The sequence below is a fragment of the Palaemon carinicauda genome, chromosome 28, assembly GCF_036898095.1.
Source record: "Palaemon carinicauda isolate YSFRI2023 chromosome 28, ASM3689809v2, whole genome shotgun sequence".
Lineage (NCBI taxonomy): Eukaryota > Metazoa > Arthropoda > Malacostraca > Decapoda > Palaemonidae > Palaemon > Palaemon carinicauda.
The window spans coordinates 10,868,552-10,885,814 of NC_090752.1; the positions used below are offsets into that span (position 1 = coordinate 10,868,552).

The 17,263-nt window shown below is 41.1% G+C and overlaps 1 long non-coding RNA gene across 4 annotated transcripts in view; it reads left to right on the forward strand.

Moving 5' to 3' along the window:
- The window catches only part of LOC137621457 (uncharacterized), a 31,211-nt gene extending 16,570 nt beyond the window's left edge, over positions 1-14,641 (forward strand). For all 4 annotated transcript variants that reach the window (XR_011040236.1, XR_011040237.1, XR_011040238.1 and 1 more), the window contains one exon: positions 13,831-14,641. This is a non-coding gene — a long non-coding RNA (uncharacterized lncRNA). The remainder of the gene's footprint in view (positions 1-13,830) is intronic.
- Positions 14,642-17,263: the final 2,622 nt, after the last annotated feature.

The following is a 17,263-nucleotide window of genomic DNA, read 5'->3' on the forward strand; positions in this document are numbered from 1 at the left end:
CAGAAATAGATTTTTCCTTCGTCAAAATCCCTTTTATAGGCTCCCCCAAACCTCCCATCTGTAGTGCAGAATGATGGTAAGGTTGCAGACACTACAAGAAACTATTAAAGCAGGGACGTTTCCAAAAGGCTACCACAATCCCTTTCAAAGGATTCTGACAGACTTAATTTTTTCATGCCTTTATAGATTATTTAGGTACTTGTATAATATTTTGCCCTAATTAGTTGTAATAAAATAAAATTATTTGTTATGCAGAATTGAATTCAGAATTTACAAATGAATTGGTGACATCTGAAGTAAACTATATCCCAAGAAGTCCTTCAAGTTAATAATGTTGGCTGATTAGCCAAAGATCCAGTGCATTACTGTAATAACAACAAAGTTATTGTAGAGAGTGAAACATTGCCGGGTATTGACAGGACAATGAAGTACTACTTGAATGTTAGGAATAAGTTTGCCTTATGAAGGAGTTTTCAGTGTCTTTAAATTCATTTGTTTTCAACCTTTTGAATATTTTAAACTCTAATTCTGCTGTGCACTTCAGTGGTTTTTGTGCATAGCATGGCTTGGAAGTTTCCTGATCTGTATTTGTAACTTTACTCATTACTGATAAACATAAGACAAGGCATTTCAAAATATTATGATTCTCTTACTCATATTGATTAGAATACAGTATAGTGATATTAGTTGAATGAGTTTATTTCATATCCCATCATTTTTTATACTGGCATTTTAAATTACTTTAAAATTCAGATATATATTGTACAATTTTTCTTACATGAGGCTACTAAAGTTGACTCGTTTTGAAAACTGCCTTTGTAATTATTGTTGGGCTCGACAATTTTTCTCTACCTTTTGTGTGGCCCTTTTGTATTCTTATAGCATAGATTGTCATTAGTTTTTATGCTAAGATTCATTTCTTCTTCTGTTTATTATAATTGTAATTTTTTCTAACATTCTTTAAATTTTGACTCGAGTGAGATTTTCCCTTGTTCTGATCAGCACCATGACTAGTTTTTTTGCTGCCATTAGTAAACAGCAGGTAATTCATTAGGGTGCTTTTAGATTTTCTGTTTATTAATCCTCCTTTGGTCGTCATCCTTAATTTCTATTTGTGCTCTAAATTGTTTTAGATTTCTCCTTACCATATTTTTGTCTTCATTTCTGCAATGTGACTCGATCCCATCTCATTCTCCCTGTCGACCAATATTTCCCACCCCAAGTGTCCTCAGTCAGAATTTGAAGGCTGTGTTCTTCATGTTGCTGTTTGCAAATTTTTATTCCACCACTATTCTGTCTGTGCTTCTTCTTGGTAAAATCTGGCTCAAAATGAAAACACTGTCCAATGCCTTGACATTTGCAGCAGCAAACATCCCAAACACTGTACGAAAAAAAAAAAAAAAACTGTTTAGGGTGCTAGCACAGTCAATATGCCTCACGCGGTGCACTATAAGCATTACTTAAGGATTTTGGCAATGTTCTTTCTGTCTCCAACTACACTTGCTTTATATACTTCTACTTTCCATTCTTCTATGTTTCTCTCCAATCTCTTACCTTTTTACATCAGTGTGTAACTCTAAGGATTTACCTTGGATGCACTTGGCACCGAATGGCTTCGCAATCCACAAATCTGTAAAGCAAATTAGTATAAAAATATTGGATATTTTCATACAATCCAGTCTTGATTGTTTTTTTTCATCATCATCATCATCATCATCTCCCCCTCCACCTATTGACGCAAAGGGCCTTAGTTACATTTCGTCAGTCTCTATCTTGAGCTTTTAAATCGATACTTCTCCATTTATCATCTTCACGCTTCATGACCTTCACCCATGTAGGCTGGGGTCTTCCTACTCTTCTTGTGCGTTGTGGAGCCCAATTAAACATATGGTGAAGTTAACTCTCTTGGAGTGCAAAGAGCATGCCCAAACCATCTCCATCTACCCCTCATCATGATCTCATCCACTTGGCACCCGAGTTTCATTTCCAATACTGGCCTGCCATTGACCTCTCAATATTCTTCTGAGGGCTCTGTTCTCAAATCTACAAAATCTGTTGGATATCGTTTCATTGTCGTACCATGACTCGTGTCCATAGTAACACCAATCTCACTAAACTGATATATAGCCGGATTTTTATATGTAATTTCAGGCGCTTTGATTTCCAAATTTAACGTAACCTAGTCATTGTCTAATTTGCTTTTTTCAAACTCCAATTCTAAAGACCATGTATTGGAGTTCATAGTTCCCAAATATTTAAATGATTCCACCTCATTTAATCCTTTTTCTTTCCAGAGATATTCTTCTTCCATTGCATATTCTGTTCTCATCTCTCTTCTATTTATCTTGAGCCCAACCTCGTGTGATATTTCATACATTTTGGTAAGCAAGCTTTGCAAGTCCTGTGGTGTTCTACTTATAAGGACAGCGTCATCAGCATATTGTACTCTAGGTCAGCTAATTTTCTGTTACCAATCCAGTCCAATCCCTCTCCATCCCCAACTGTTCTATGCATTACAAATTCCATGAGGAGGATAAACAACGTAGGTGACAACACATTCCCTTGGAGTACTCTACTGTTCACCAGAAATTCATATGATAGGACTCCACTAACATTACCTTTCCACTTGCCATCTTCATGAATAGACAATCAAATTAACACATTTAAGAGGAACTTCATAATAATGCAGGACTCCCCAAAATTGTTCAGTGCACACTATCAAAGGCTTTTTCATAGTCCACAAATGCCATCAAAAGTGGATTTCTATATTATACACATTGCTGTACCACATGTCTTAAAATGAAAATTTGATCACCTAGCGCCCATTCATTAGGTTTTCTTTTCATGCCACATTCTAAAAAATAATCTTGTAAGTATTCTGAGTCGCTTCATTTTTGCCCAGTATCATCTCGGCAGTTATTCCATCGTATCCAGGGGCTATCCATCTCTTTGAGTTTTTTAATTGACTTCGACTTCAAACACACAGAATTCATTCATGACACAATGAAGGTCTTCCTTAGCTTCAGGTGTATCTATAAAATTATTCCCTTCATATCTCCTATCCATCCAACCTTCTTGCCTTTCTTCATGTCCTGTGGTTATAACAGATCCATGTCATTTTGATACGTATATATGCTTCTTCTTTGCCCCAGTAGAGATTTTCTTTATAGACTGATTAAGAGCTTTTTATTGTCAAATTACTTTGGTATGCAGGATACATAAGAGATCCAATATATGGGCTATATGACCAATGTCTTCCAGGTATAATTTATAAAGCAAGAACTGGAGAGCTTTTGTGCCACTATTACAGAGAAGTAATTAGTTTATGGTCCCATTTTAACTAATGGGCCTTATGCCAACTTGATTACTTCATGGACTAGTAGTACTCATAAAAACGATGAGGCCTAGTTCTGGACTTGTAGCCTTGGTAATGGTTTGGCTTCAACCAATTCTTGCTAAGCAATCTCTTAACTTATTTTCAATCTATTTCACAATGTAAAGAACAAAACATCACTACAGTGTGATATCTATCTTTAATGGTCATGCATTTTGAATGAATTGGATGGTCAGAAATTGGTTGATCAAATTTTAATCCAGGTACTTTACCATGATTCTGATGTTTAGAAACTTTCTTACATGGATCACAACTAATTTATGTACATTATTATACTGATTGTATAAAGGCAGAAGTCGAGTTGGTGGCATTCAATTATATTGGCAACCTTGCTAGTTTGATAAGCTGACAGTAACACTTTTCTTATTTCAGAGTTGGACTTTTCTTTAGCGATATATGAATATTTTCCCAGTAATGTTTATCTCCTAAGAACTTGCCTTAAAATTAGGTTGGTTTCAGAAATGCAAACATTCTTTGCTGGTTTCAAAAGTAAGTCCCTGTTTTTATGGTAACTGCCTAAATATCTCTGGTAACTGTCAGAAATCAGTGTTTATATGTGTGCTTTATACCCTTGCCATCAAGGTTAGGTTAACTGTGCAAGTGAAAGTTTATTTATGATTGACCTTTAACAGCCGCAGTAGGTTTAAATATATTTGTTTAAAGTGTCATTGTCAACATAATGATATTTTCTACATAACTGGAATACAAACCTACGCTATTTATTTATGGGTATTACTTTTGGCAAAGCTGAAACAGCGAGTCATTAAAATTTAGCGAGGGTTAACTACCCATACCGCTAGTTAGTGGGGGTAGGGGGTAGCATGCTACTGCTCCCGCTCACACACTGGTGATTTAGCCCACTTTACTTTTGGCTTGGATGGAGACCGGTTGTTACCGCTCTTCCTCCTCACGTATATTGGACTACCATTAAGTCTTGTCTTTTAACTTTCTTTTTTCTATATGGGAATCGTCATCGTTTGAGCCCTCCTTGTTCAACTGTTGTCTTCGCCTTTCCCTCTTCCACAGGGAACCTATGGATTACTGAGGGAAGGGAGTGTGGCTTTTCAGAGCTTGACTGCGGTCTTTCTCTTCTCATGGCCGTTCACCTTTCATGGGCTTCCGACAGTATACTAACGGGGGGAGCACCTTTCCCGTTCGCGGGTTAGGTTGCACTTCTGATTGTTTTTCTCAAGTGAAATTATAATCGTTTGTAATTTAACTTTTCAGCTTCTTCTCCGCGGGGAACTCTTCCCTTCGGAGGATCAGTGGTTCTTCCTATTTGTGAATATTTTTGGCCGATTTAAATTGTTTTATTACAGTTACTCTCCAATCTCCTCCTTCCATCAATGTTGACCGGGGAAGGTAGGGCGCAGTTCTTATTTTATGTTTGTTCCCTCAGTGGTCTCCTTTCCCGCCGTGGACTAAGTGTTACTCCCGAGGGAATTCTTTGTTACATAATTTATTTTATTTTTCTTCAGTTAGCGATGCAGTTCTTCGTTTGACTAAGAGAGCAGATGAAGCAGAGCTGTTCCGTTCATGTGTGGGGAATCTGCTGTTACTGCCAGCCCTCGGAGGGCGTCATCCCTTCTTCTTAGAAGTACGCCCATGGCAGCTCCTGCTAAGCACTTCGTCTTCGAGGAACTAACTCCGACCACGCTTCCTCAGGCAGCGCTCTTTGCAGATCATCATAGAGCACTGCCAGGAGGTTCACCTCCAGGGGTTGGACTACTTTCCCTTCCGAGGGAGAGTTTTCCTCCCCAGGTGTGAGGTTGTTTCCCCCTTCCGAGGGAGAACTTCCCTGCATTTTCTTCATCACTTCGAATCCAACTTCTGTTGTTGTCTTCTCCTAGACTACGCTCCCCCCTTTGCCGAGTCTCTCTTCCTTCGGGGGCAGAGCATAGTCAGGCAAGTTTCTCATGCGAAGTGATCATCTCGCTCGTTCGTGAGAGGGGCCACTCATAGAGACTCCTCTTCGAAGGATTGCTACAGCTGAAGGTCGGTTTTCTGATCCACCGGCTCTCAAGGTTATCATTCCTTCTCCTTAGAAGTACGCCGTCACCTCTCTCTTTGGTTCTTCAGCAACGCAGCCTTCACCGCAGAGGAGCTTCCTCTTCCATCGTCTTCAGGCCTGTTCCCGGACCTTCTCCTGACGATGCTGCAGCTAGTCCTCGGACTTCAGTCCTAGACTCTTCTGTGGATCGTTCGCAATCTCCATCAGTGGATATTCGCCCTTCCCTAGGGCACATCCCGGTTCCTGATTGTCCTACCAGCCGACCTGGCATTGCCGTTCCTGTCTCCAGTATAGGCCTCTTGAGGTCATACCTAAGCGCGCAGCTGCGGGCCAACGCGCTCCAGTGCCAGCGCGCTGTAGTGCACCAGCGCTCGCCAACATCTCGCCACCACCAGCCTGCTCCTTAACGCTTTCCAGAGACCCGCGCTCTCCAGCTCGGTAGTGCTCTGCAACGCTTCGGCGTTCGCCTGACTTACTGCCTTCTCTTGCTCATCCTCAACGCCCTCCAATGCCCCAGCGATCTCCCGATCGCCGGCATTCTCCAGCGAAGGCTCGCCGTTCGAGGGAGCAGCGTTTGCCAGCTCGCCAGGGCTCGGCAGCCTACCTACACTTGCCATCGCAACTGCGCTCGTCAAAACCACATCACGCTCCTGCGCAACTAAAGTCTTCGGCTCGTCAACGCTCTCCTGTACAACAGCACTCTCCCAAGCCGTAGTGCTGTCCTAGGCACTAGCGCCAGCGCTCCACTGCGCATTAGTGCTCTCCAGCGCCGAAGCTTTCACCAGTTCTTCAGCAACCTCCAGCTCGCCAGCGCTCACCTACGCACCTGCATTCTCCAGTAGCTGCTCTCCAGCAACCTCCTGCGCCCCAGCGCTCTCTCGTGCATTCTAAGGAGACTGTGCATCACCCTGTGCAGCATCTTACTGCATGCCAACACACTCTTGTGCGCGCGCCCGCAATCCACTGCACATTTTAGGGAGACTGCGCAACACCCTGCACAGCGCCTTACTGTGCGCCAATGCTCTCCTGCGCGCCAGCACTCGCCTGCGCACCAATACTCACCAATGCACCAACACTCGCCAATGCACCAACGCTTGCCAAAGTGCCAGCGCACCAGCGCTTGCTTGCTCGCCAGCACTTAACTGCACAGCACTTTCCTGTGCGCCAGCGCTTTTCTGTGCATTCATCAGAATGCAAAAAGAATGAAAGGGAAAACTTTTTGACAGGTCACCATTGCCCCATTCCCCTCCCTGCAAACGTATTACAGCACGGCCGCTGGGAAAAGAGGGAAGAGGTTTCACAGAAGGGTTAAGATCTCAAAGATTCCATCTTCCAAGGCAGATCAACCACATCTACCATCGGTTAAGATTCCTCACAGGGAATGTCGGGTAACTCGATCTGTACGTTGCAAACTGCCTATCATTATCTCGCCAATCTCTAATTGCCAGATCGCCTATCTCTAGCTCACCTACCACCGTTCACTAGTCTGCCGATCGCCAGTTTCTAGCTCATCTTCCACCAATGAGAAATCATCAACCGACTGATCGCTAGCTCATCAATCGCCAGATTGCCAATTGCTGGCTCATTTTTCTTTGATCATTGACCTCCACTCTTGCTAATTGCTACCGATATTCAATTGCTAGCATGCCGATCGCCGATTGCTAGTCGATAACCAGTCAGGTTGCTGATCACTAGCTCGCCGATTGCCAGCTCGTCTTTCTTTGATCATTGACCTCAGCTCGTTGATCTCTGACCAGCAAATCGTCAACTTTCTGATCTCTAGATAGCTGATCGCCAGTCCAAGATCGAGAGCTGATCGTCAATGGCTCACCGATCACCAGCTGATGATCATTAAACTATTCTGCTGTCTCTTGGGCCTTTCCAATCGGATTGCCAACTCATTAATCGCCAACATTCCTTGGCTGACTGACCAGACAGCCTTCATCTGCCTTTCAATTACCATCTTTGGCTCACAGATGGCTGATTCACCGATCATAGGCAGTTCGCCGTTCACCAGCAGTTCGTCACTTAGATTAGTTAGTCAACCTCTGCCCGTGGTTTACTAGATCAGAAAGCAAACAACACACTTTTTGCTACTTGCTGTTCGCCATCACACCAATCCTCTAAAGCGATCGGCAGGTGATCGACAGTCGCCATCAGCGGTTTGTCGACAGGTGACTACTCTCCAACTGCACAGTAGCCACGATACCCAGCCGTTAACCTTTAACATTCGCAAGACTGATGCTGTTCTAAGGAATAGCATCAATCCCGTCAGGGTCAATTATTTCCTTACCCACTTCTGTCGGTTAAAGGAGTTCTCTCCCAAGGAAGAATCCTTACACAGGATATCGCGTCCTATCCTTTCCGCCACGAGTCAAGACCCCTGAGTCAACAATCTCCCATGCGAAAGGATCCACAAGGAGCTGTCCCTTTGGGTTGATGTCCACACCATGTTGAAGTTCAGACAAGGAGTAAGACTTCAGGTTTTCATGTGCACGCTGGACCTAAGGGACGCATACTTCCAAGCCCAAACCATCCATCTTCTAGGAAGTATCGGAGATTCAGTCTAGACAAACAAGAAACACCATTTCAGTGCACTGTGCTTCGGTCTTTCCACAGCACCTATCCTGGGCTCACAGGATCGGCTTCTGTCTCCTCCTTTTCTGGACGACTGACTGACCTAGTACTGTAGACTCGGTGGCAACCTTGCGTTAGCACCGGAACTTCTGATGTCTTTTTACCAAGATCGGGTGATCATAGTAAACCTTTGGAAGTCTTCCCTACTTCCCTCTCAGAAGACTGGTAGATCTGGTAATGATTCTAGACGCCAATCTCCACAAAACCTTCTCCTTAAAGACAGGATAACGGGTATTAGGACAGTGTGTCGAACGGAGAGAGTGTCGAACAGACAAAGTTTCGAAAAAAAATTTCAATTTTACATTAATATAAGTAATAAAAATTTTTTTTGAGAAAATATAAAATATGAAAATACAAGTGTATTAATGTTTTAATAAAACTTGCAGCAATATATATTTAAAGATTGTGAGCGATGGTTCTAAGATATTCTAATCCAGCATCGACGTCGTATATATCAAAAATGCTTTTTAGTCGAGTTAAGGATCGCATATTTTTTTATTTTCTTAAATCTCGGCCATGTTGAATTTGCTCTAGAATCATTTCAGTGCTGGCCTGCTCCATATGAAGTTTTCTTAAAAGCTTGTCCTCTGTTGGGTGGCAAATCTTCACTCTTCTATGAAATGCATTATGCCAACCATCAACGGAGTTATTGGTCCTTGGCAAATCATTTGCAACTCTCGTGAACGGACCGCTAGTCAGTTTCATACAAGGGCTTTCTTCTCCTTCCCCTCTGAAAGATTCCCAGCCATGTCGCTTCAAAATATTGTAAAAATTCTTCTAATGTTTCGTTGGTTTCTTCATCAAAAGACTCCATAAATTATTGAACAGAGCACAAACATCACAGGGAGGAACAAATACAAGGACCTGTATTTGCCTTATAATAAAAGCATTATTGCACTCATTATACCAGGTCTGCAATCTTCGGGCTTGGATTTTTCTCCACAAACACTGCCCGAAGTGAAAGAAGCATCCATAAATTGTCAATTCCGAGTGTTCAAAATCAGCAGTAATGGAAACAGGATCTAATTGTTTTTTATACAAAAACTCAAAAATAGTGGAATAAGTAGTCTCATCTTTGTTTTCAGTAATGCAGTACACTAATGGTTAAGTCATATTTTGATCAATAAGACCATGAATGGTATTTAGTTGTTTTCCATTAGGGGCAGACTTGAAAGTTCCATTACAGAACCATCTTCTATTGGACCTCAAAGTATTAAGATTCTGAGTTGTTGAATATATTTTTACACCATTTTCATCAAATAATAAGAATGGCTCTCCCCTAGTTGTTACAGTCAAGTTTTCATGGCTGGAAGTTGAATTGCGAACTCTTATTGTCCTAGCTAGAGATTCCTTTCTTGGAAGCTTTCCAACTATGGAAACTGGAACAGAGTTTGTGCACTGATTTATTATAGACAATGGAATTTCTTCAGAATGTTGAATGAATTTTAATCTTATCTATAACTTTTAAAGCATCAATGTGATAACTGTCTTGCTGATGTGAATGCTCTAGTTTTGCAAATTGTTTCACCTTGCGTTATTGCTCTGCCATTACGATGGTGTCGTTTTTTACATTTCCAATAAACTTGTTCATTAATCACTTTATCTATCACGTAAGCATAGCCTTCATTGTAGCAGTGTCTTTCCACCCACTTGAGTCTTGATTATTTCCATTATGATGGGTTTGGTATAATGGAAATTTGAATTGAAACTTTGGAATCTCGAAGGAAGTTAACTGGTGAGTGAGTCTCTAACAGACTGAATATTGTATATATGTAAAAGATATATTAATGTAAACAATGTTATATAATTAAAGGTTAATTAGATAGAGTGATTTTGGTCATTGGACAATTGGATACTTTATTCTCAATTTCTCTCTAGAATGTGTATTGTTATATAGTTATAGATTAATTAGGTCATTAGATAAATGGATACGTTATTCTATCTCTTTTGACACACTATCTATTCGACACATTGTCCATTCGACACACTGTCCATTCGACACACTGTCCATTCGACGCTTTGTCTTTTGACACTGTCCGCACACGGGATAACGAGGCTTAAAAAGGTCACAAGACCCTTTCTCAAGACTAGAAGAACTCCCAGCCCAGAGTGACTATTTCTCCTCAGACACCTATCATACCTGGCATGTCTAGCTTCCAACTGCTGCCCCAGGATTTTTTCTCTCCCGTCGCGGCCCGAGAATGATTGGAATCGGGCCTTCGATTGCCCGGACATTCTGATCCCCACGGGACCAGTAGCTTGGACGAACCTCAAGAGGTGTGTGTCAGTTGAGAATCTACGGAGTGGTGTAACCTTCTCATCTTTCCCCACCCCTCGGACTTGATGCTGTGCTTAAACACATCAAAAGAAGGGAGGATGGCCCATAGTGCTGCCCCACACGACCTCAGGCCTCTGGACAGTGTCAGAAAATACCTTCACTTTAATCTCTTATGAGATGAAGGCCAACTTTCCGGTCCTTCAACAGCCTCATCAGCTCCTAACGGGCCACTCAGTGGTGTTATGAGCGACAACACCATATATGGGTTCACATCAACAAGCAAGAAGGAACTTGCTCGCAGCCTCTTCCCATCTAACAGTATAAATACTAAGATGAGCCAAAGTCTGCTCGGTACGACTATCAGTCCGCTTGATTCCAGACTAGAGGAATGTGCTCGCAGACAATCTGTGCACAGCATCTCCGATAAGGTGTACCGAATGGTCTTTGGATCACCTTGTAGCCCACAAAGTCCTGACTTTATGGGGTTCTCCAGCTATGGATCTGTTCAACGCCCCTGAACCTCAGGTTTCCTCTGTTCCCTCAGTCCTAGACCCCAAGGCTCTCTGGCAAGAAGCATGCCATGAACGTTGGGTACAACGACGACGTTTACATCTCGTCCCTGTTTTGTCTAGAGAAGGGTACTCAACAAGGCTAGAACGTCAGTCAGCCTCTCAAGGGTTCTCATAGCTCCACTATGGTACTACGCAGAACGGTTTCCAAACCTTCTGGAGCTCCTGATGGAACCTCCAAGAGAACCATCTCCATGTTACAGACAACCACACTTCGACATCTACCACAAGCTGTAGCTTCGCTATGATTGTATGCATGGAGACTACCCAGCACCTCCTCTCTGAGAGGCTTTTTCACTATAAGTTGCTAAGAGGTTGTCTGGATACCTGAGGAATTCCTCGACATCAGTCTACCAGGCAAGTATAAAGTCTTCTGTGGTTGGTGTCATGGGAAAGTGTCTCTCAACTTGATACCTCTATTCCAGCAATGGCGGAATCCTTGAGTATATGCAGAAGGAAAAGACCCCCTTTTCAGTTTCAGCGGGTAAAGACAATCACTCGACCTTCAGCCTCGCCTTCAAACTGAAAGGAAGAGACATCTCCTCATCGCTAGATCTTTCCCAACTTATGTGGACTTACAAACTTGCCTTTTCCCAGTCAGAATTGAGACCTCCCTCTCAGAACATGGCTCGAGTTCGGTCTCTGAGACCTCCCTACGGTCCACTTCACCAGGCATCAAATTTTCACCTGATTTAGAAGTGTCTTCCTACACACTTTGACAGTGGCCAAACAAGTCAAGGAACTTCATGGTCTCTCTCTTTCGACATCGCCCATGCCTGAGAAGGGTGAAAAGTAACGTTCAGCATTGTCCCTGAGTTTGTTGCCAGACAGTCTCCAGAGGTGATGGATCCTAGACAACAAGTCTCCACTCAGTAACTGATAATCCAGATCCTCTGTTACTCTACTGGGGACGAGGTTTGAGGGTCTACCTCAAGAGAACGGCAACAGCCTACCCGGGTCCCTTCTCTTGTCATCAGCACTGGGAGAGATAAGAGGAGGATCACCAAAACATCATCTCAGCTGGATTCACAGTCATCAATTACGCTTTGAATCCAGATCCTCATCCAACATGTTGACCCACGATATCAGGGGCATAGCTATGCCCCTGGCCCTTCTAAGCAGATTACTCTGTGATGCAGGTTCAACAAGCAATGGCGTGAATGCTCCAGGTGACTTTCACAACCTTTTTTCTGCAAGACGTGACCCACAGGAAATCGATACAATATCTATTGGTCCTGTGGTGGCTGGACAACAGCTGGTTGTATACCTCTAGAACCCAACCCGGTTTTAGTCTGTGTGAATGAAAAGGTTTGACTGGCTCTTTTCTTCATCCTCCTCTCTCTTGGGCAAAGCAGCATCCTGGGTTCTCTGCATAAGCTGACCTCAAACCACTGCAGGTAAACCATGCTCCATTGTGTACCTACTATTAAGGTGGTATAGGGAAAATCTTTGTTACATCAGTTTTCCTACAAAAAGACACTGAATAACTTTACCTGGACAGTTACACTTCTAGATATCTCAACTCACAGCTTGCGTAGACTGTGGACCTTGGGTAGCAAGGTTTTAGCGAGGCGCAGACACTTCTTATTTTCAGTACTAACATACTCAGATAAGGAGCCCCCGGTTAAAGCCAAAAGCCAGATCGACAGGGATGTCAACCCTTCCTAATGGGGTAGCCCCTAAATAAATAGCGTAAGTTTGTATTCCAGTTACGGAACAAATGACAAATTCGTAGATATGTATTTTTCCAAACGACAGAAACCTTAGCTATTTATACAAACTTGCCTGCCAGCCCTATCCCCCTTGAAGTCCTACCTCCAAGCAAAGTGACTAAATCACCGGTGTGTGAGCGGGAGTGGTAGCAAGCTAACACCCCCCCCCCCCTCCAACCCTGCTAACTAGTGGTATGGGTAGTTAACCCTCGCTAAATTTTAATGGCTCGTCATTTGAGCTTCGCTAAAAGTAATACCCATAAATAAGTAGCTAAGGTTTGTATCGTTAGGAAAAATACAAATTATCTATGAATTTGTCACATTTCACAAGTACTATTACGAATTGTGGTGGCATGCAGTATCTGTTATAATTAAATTTTTGGGATTTACATGGAAACTCGCTCCATTTTCCTATTTTGAACCTAAAGCATTAGTCCAATATTCAGTGGAACAGGTATTCTGTTTTATGTTTCACTCTTGACAAATAACCTACACAATTCCAAGTGAAGAAGCTAGATGACTTTATCAAATGAAGTAACTCCTGGAAACTTACTATTCTCTGGTTTTCTGAGCGAGTTGGGAAAGGAACAAGCTGCATCATAATGCTTTTGAAGGACTGGATAATGACACTTTTTCTTTCACAAAGGAATTGCCATCAGTGCACATAAAGCAGGTGCACTATAGACATTACTTACTCTTAAAACAATTCTTTCAAGCCCTAGCAACACTTGCTTTGTTCTTCCATTTGACTTCATAGAGCAACTGAAGGGTTTTTGCTCCAGTCACACACGGGTGCTGAATTAAGCCCAAAATTTATCAATAAAATCTAATATCTCTCTCAAAAGCCATGTGAAATTTCCAGGCTTTGATAAGTAATTCTATGAAGGAAAATTTAATGTATACAGTTTGGCCTGAATCCTCCCAAGGATATTATAATCTTTAATATGCAGTGTTGGTATCATTAGTAAATTTAGTACTGGTCTAATTCATATAGAGCATAGCTTAGAAATAACGCAGTCAGCATTGAAATTTTACTAAAGTCAATAGCAGTGTTTTTTCTTATCCACCTTACTGGGTTCTATACAGTATATTTGAATATAGGATATATTAAATTATAACTGATAAAACATACTATTTGATATGTTATGACATGTAAAAAATGAATAGGATATATTTTATATACTGTACACACATTAGAATACTATTTACCGTGTCTATCTCTTTTACAGGAACATGTCAATGTAACTAGCAACAACTGTTAGTGTCAACATCAGACAGAGCAATAGTAAATCAGTCGCTTCCAGCATTAGCTGGCAAAGTTATTTTCAACACGGTACACAAGTTGTCGGTAGTACTGACAGTACACGATTAGTTATTGGTGTTGCTTCCTAAATCTATCATTAGTTGTTGGCATGACTTCCATAGCCAGAACATGAATTGATCCACACAGTACAGTAGTACCTCAAACATTAGAGAATGAATAGTCGCATCATCCTCAATGGCGTTAAGCTGTGGCTCTGTTGTCTTCTCCACTGCATAGAATATCAGTAACACTAGCAGCTCCAACACAGAGTAGTGGAGGTACTTCATGGCGTCACCTAGAATACTAGTATAAATTTATCATTGGTGTTCCTTCCCGTGCAGGTCATGTCGTTCGTCGGAAACGACTGCAGTACCAGAGCATTAAAAATTCTAAAGAATAATCTCTACTGGAGAGCAAAAACAATATCATTATTGTTTTCAGCAACAACAAAGTATTTTTAGCATCCTTACTTCCAGTGCAGATTAGTTGTCGGTAAAGTTGCTTCCAACACCAAATGATTAGTTTTATATTACTAGTGTTACCTCCAGTACCATAGCATTATGGCTAAACTTCCATCTGCAGACCACTTTGTTGTTGGCAGGATAACCCCTCCAGTGAAAGAACCAAGTTCATTTTAGCAGCATCACCCTCATTGCCGGAAAATCAGTCGCTGGCAGTGTCGCCTCCAACTCCTGAGCATCAGTTGACGAGAGTGATCGAGCACGGTACAGTTAAAATCAAAAGTCCGAAGATATTTGGGAAATCTTTAATTAGGTGTATCTAGTGTCCCCATTTGAATTCCCAAATGTCAAAGGTAATAATTTTTCTTTTTTCACCCCTTAAATTCTTGTGTAATGTGCATCACACTGTTTCATAAAATTTTAACATTGCTTTATATAAAAAAAATTACGTAATATGTCGGTTTGTCTTGGATTGCTACTCGAATCATTAAGCTAGTTCTGGACTACCTATTCCACCTGACCCTCAGTGACGATGAAGCAGTTTAGCTGTGAGAATTGAGTCCGTAAAGAACCAAATACCATACAACACCAGTTTAGCTCACTGGTAAGAAAGCTAGAGTTTGATTTGTAAATTCAGTACAAAGAATTTTAATTTTATGAAATATTACCGTAAGTTTTTGACCTGTTAATTAGATTGGCTTTTTAAAGTTATGTAAAGTTTCCTTTTCATACATTTTAAGTTTCCTTTTCATACATTTTATTTCATTTTACTCTGGCAATTTTTTGTATCTCGTTAATCTAGTTTGATATCTTAGCTGAGCAAAGGGCAAGTTCCCCCGTTGTTGAACCTAATCGTGCAAGGAGCATTGCCATATGGGAATGTAATTTGCCTATCAATGTGACTTGCCAACGCACTGGGTTTCATCGCTCTACCGTCCATAAATTTATTAAACGATGGCAAGAGCAAGGGACCTTGAAGACCAGAGCCCATATTGGAAGACAAAGTTACTGTACCACTCCTCAAGAAGATGAAGCCATTATAGAAGTGTCGCAAGTAAGAGAGTTTACTTTGGCTGTTCGAACAACAAGAGACCTTCAACTTGTGTGCAGTACCCATACAACAAGACGCCGTCTCCATTCATGTAACATTCAGTGTTACGTGGCAGCAAGGAAGGAATTGTTGAGTCTCACTGCAAGAGAACATAGAATGGGAATTTGCTCTGCAGTATACAGTATAGGATGCCACATTTTGGTGGAGTGTAATTATCACCGATGAAAAATGTTTTTTTGTCCGTGAAACAGGTAAGGTTTTCAAATGTCTCCCACATTCAGGAATTATCCCGTACCTTAATTTTAGTTCCTCGTATGAGTTAAACCTTCAGGGATATCATGTCCCTTACTTCATTCAAAGTCCAAGATATATATCAGATAATCAACCATTCAAGAATTTTGTGTATAGACCAAGTTTTTAGTTATTTCCTGTATAGTTTGTTCATGCTCCTTGCAAACCCGATTCTTTATATATTGTTTAGTAGTCAAGTCTCTCACTTTTCTTACAAAATCTTTTGTTTAAATATTTATGTGATGTGTTAACATGCAACATCATTTTATATATTCTATATTTTTATCAAAGGCAGAAATAACTCCTGTCTACAAATAACTGCATTGACTATTCAATATATTCAAATAATCTAAACTTCTAGATAGTCTTAAATGCAACTTTTTTTCTTGTGGTTCCCGTAACCCTTCCAAAATGAGGGAGACTAAGAAATTTAATGTTTTTTTTCATGATTATTCTGTATGAAACAGGCGAACAGGTATTGCTGGAGGGTCCGTAACTCTCGGTATGACAAAAACAATATTGTTGAAAACAAGTCGGTGGATTACTCCAGATTGATGGGCATTTATCTATCCTTGAAGTCCTAGTTTGAAGTGTCCGATCAATTGCCATACCAGCACCCCAAACTATTAAGGTAGTAGTAATTGAACCACAAGTTCAGCTGCTAATGCTGCAGGGACAGGAAGTGAGAAAACTAATGGGTAAGGAAGGGTAAGGAAAGAATAGAAATTTTTTAAAACTAAATTTTGAGATTGCAGGTATAAATTTCCTGAGAGGCTCTAAGTTGTCTATTTATTTTGCTCGTTTTGCTCTTTCATGCCATGATGTCAGAGAGGACAGGAGTTGCACATTATAATCTCTCCCTCCATAATCTAATTTCTTATTCATTCATTAATCTTTTTGCAGATTGATTATTCATCAAATATTTTAATTTGGATTTCTTCCAGGTTGTGCAGGACAGGAACCTCAAACTGACAAGTATGTGGGTGAGAGAATGGTGTCATCTGCATCCTGAGTTTTGGACTAGACGAGCGAGAGATGCAATATTAACCTCGGAAAACTTTGGGGAAAAAATGGTTCAAGAGTGGGACATCAGACAAGAACCAACAAAAGCAGTAGTGAAAGACCATGCAGTTGACGTTGGGGAAGGCAGACGTCGTCGTCCCCTATGCCAAGGAGGCTCAATAATGTAATTTATGCAAACAGGTTTTGACAAAATATTAACTTCAAGTAAGCTTAAACATTGACTGTCATTTTTTATTACTGAATCATGCAGTTGAGAAGAGGATGTTTAGAAGTGGATGTTTTTGTAGTATTAAACAGTTTCTTCCCTGACCTGGGGTTAGGGCATTTTATCCTTAAACACGCGCGGTAGTCATTCATAACATTTTTCATTAATTAGGTTTTTTTTTCCACTATTCCCCCAGAAAAGAAATTTAGGCAGGTTGCATGAAACTACTAAATTTGAGAATTCCAACCCAGAACTGATGTGTGTGTAAAACTTGAAGATAAGATATTCGGCAGCACTTGAAGTAAATATAATTTAACTCATTGAAATA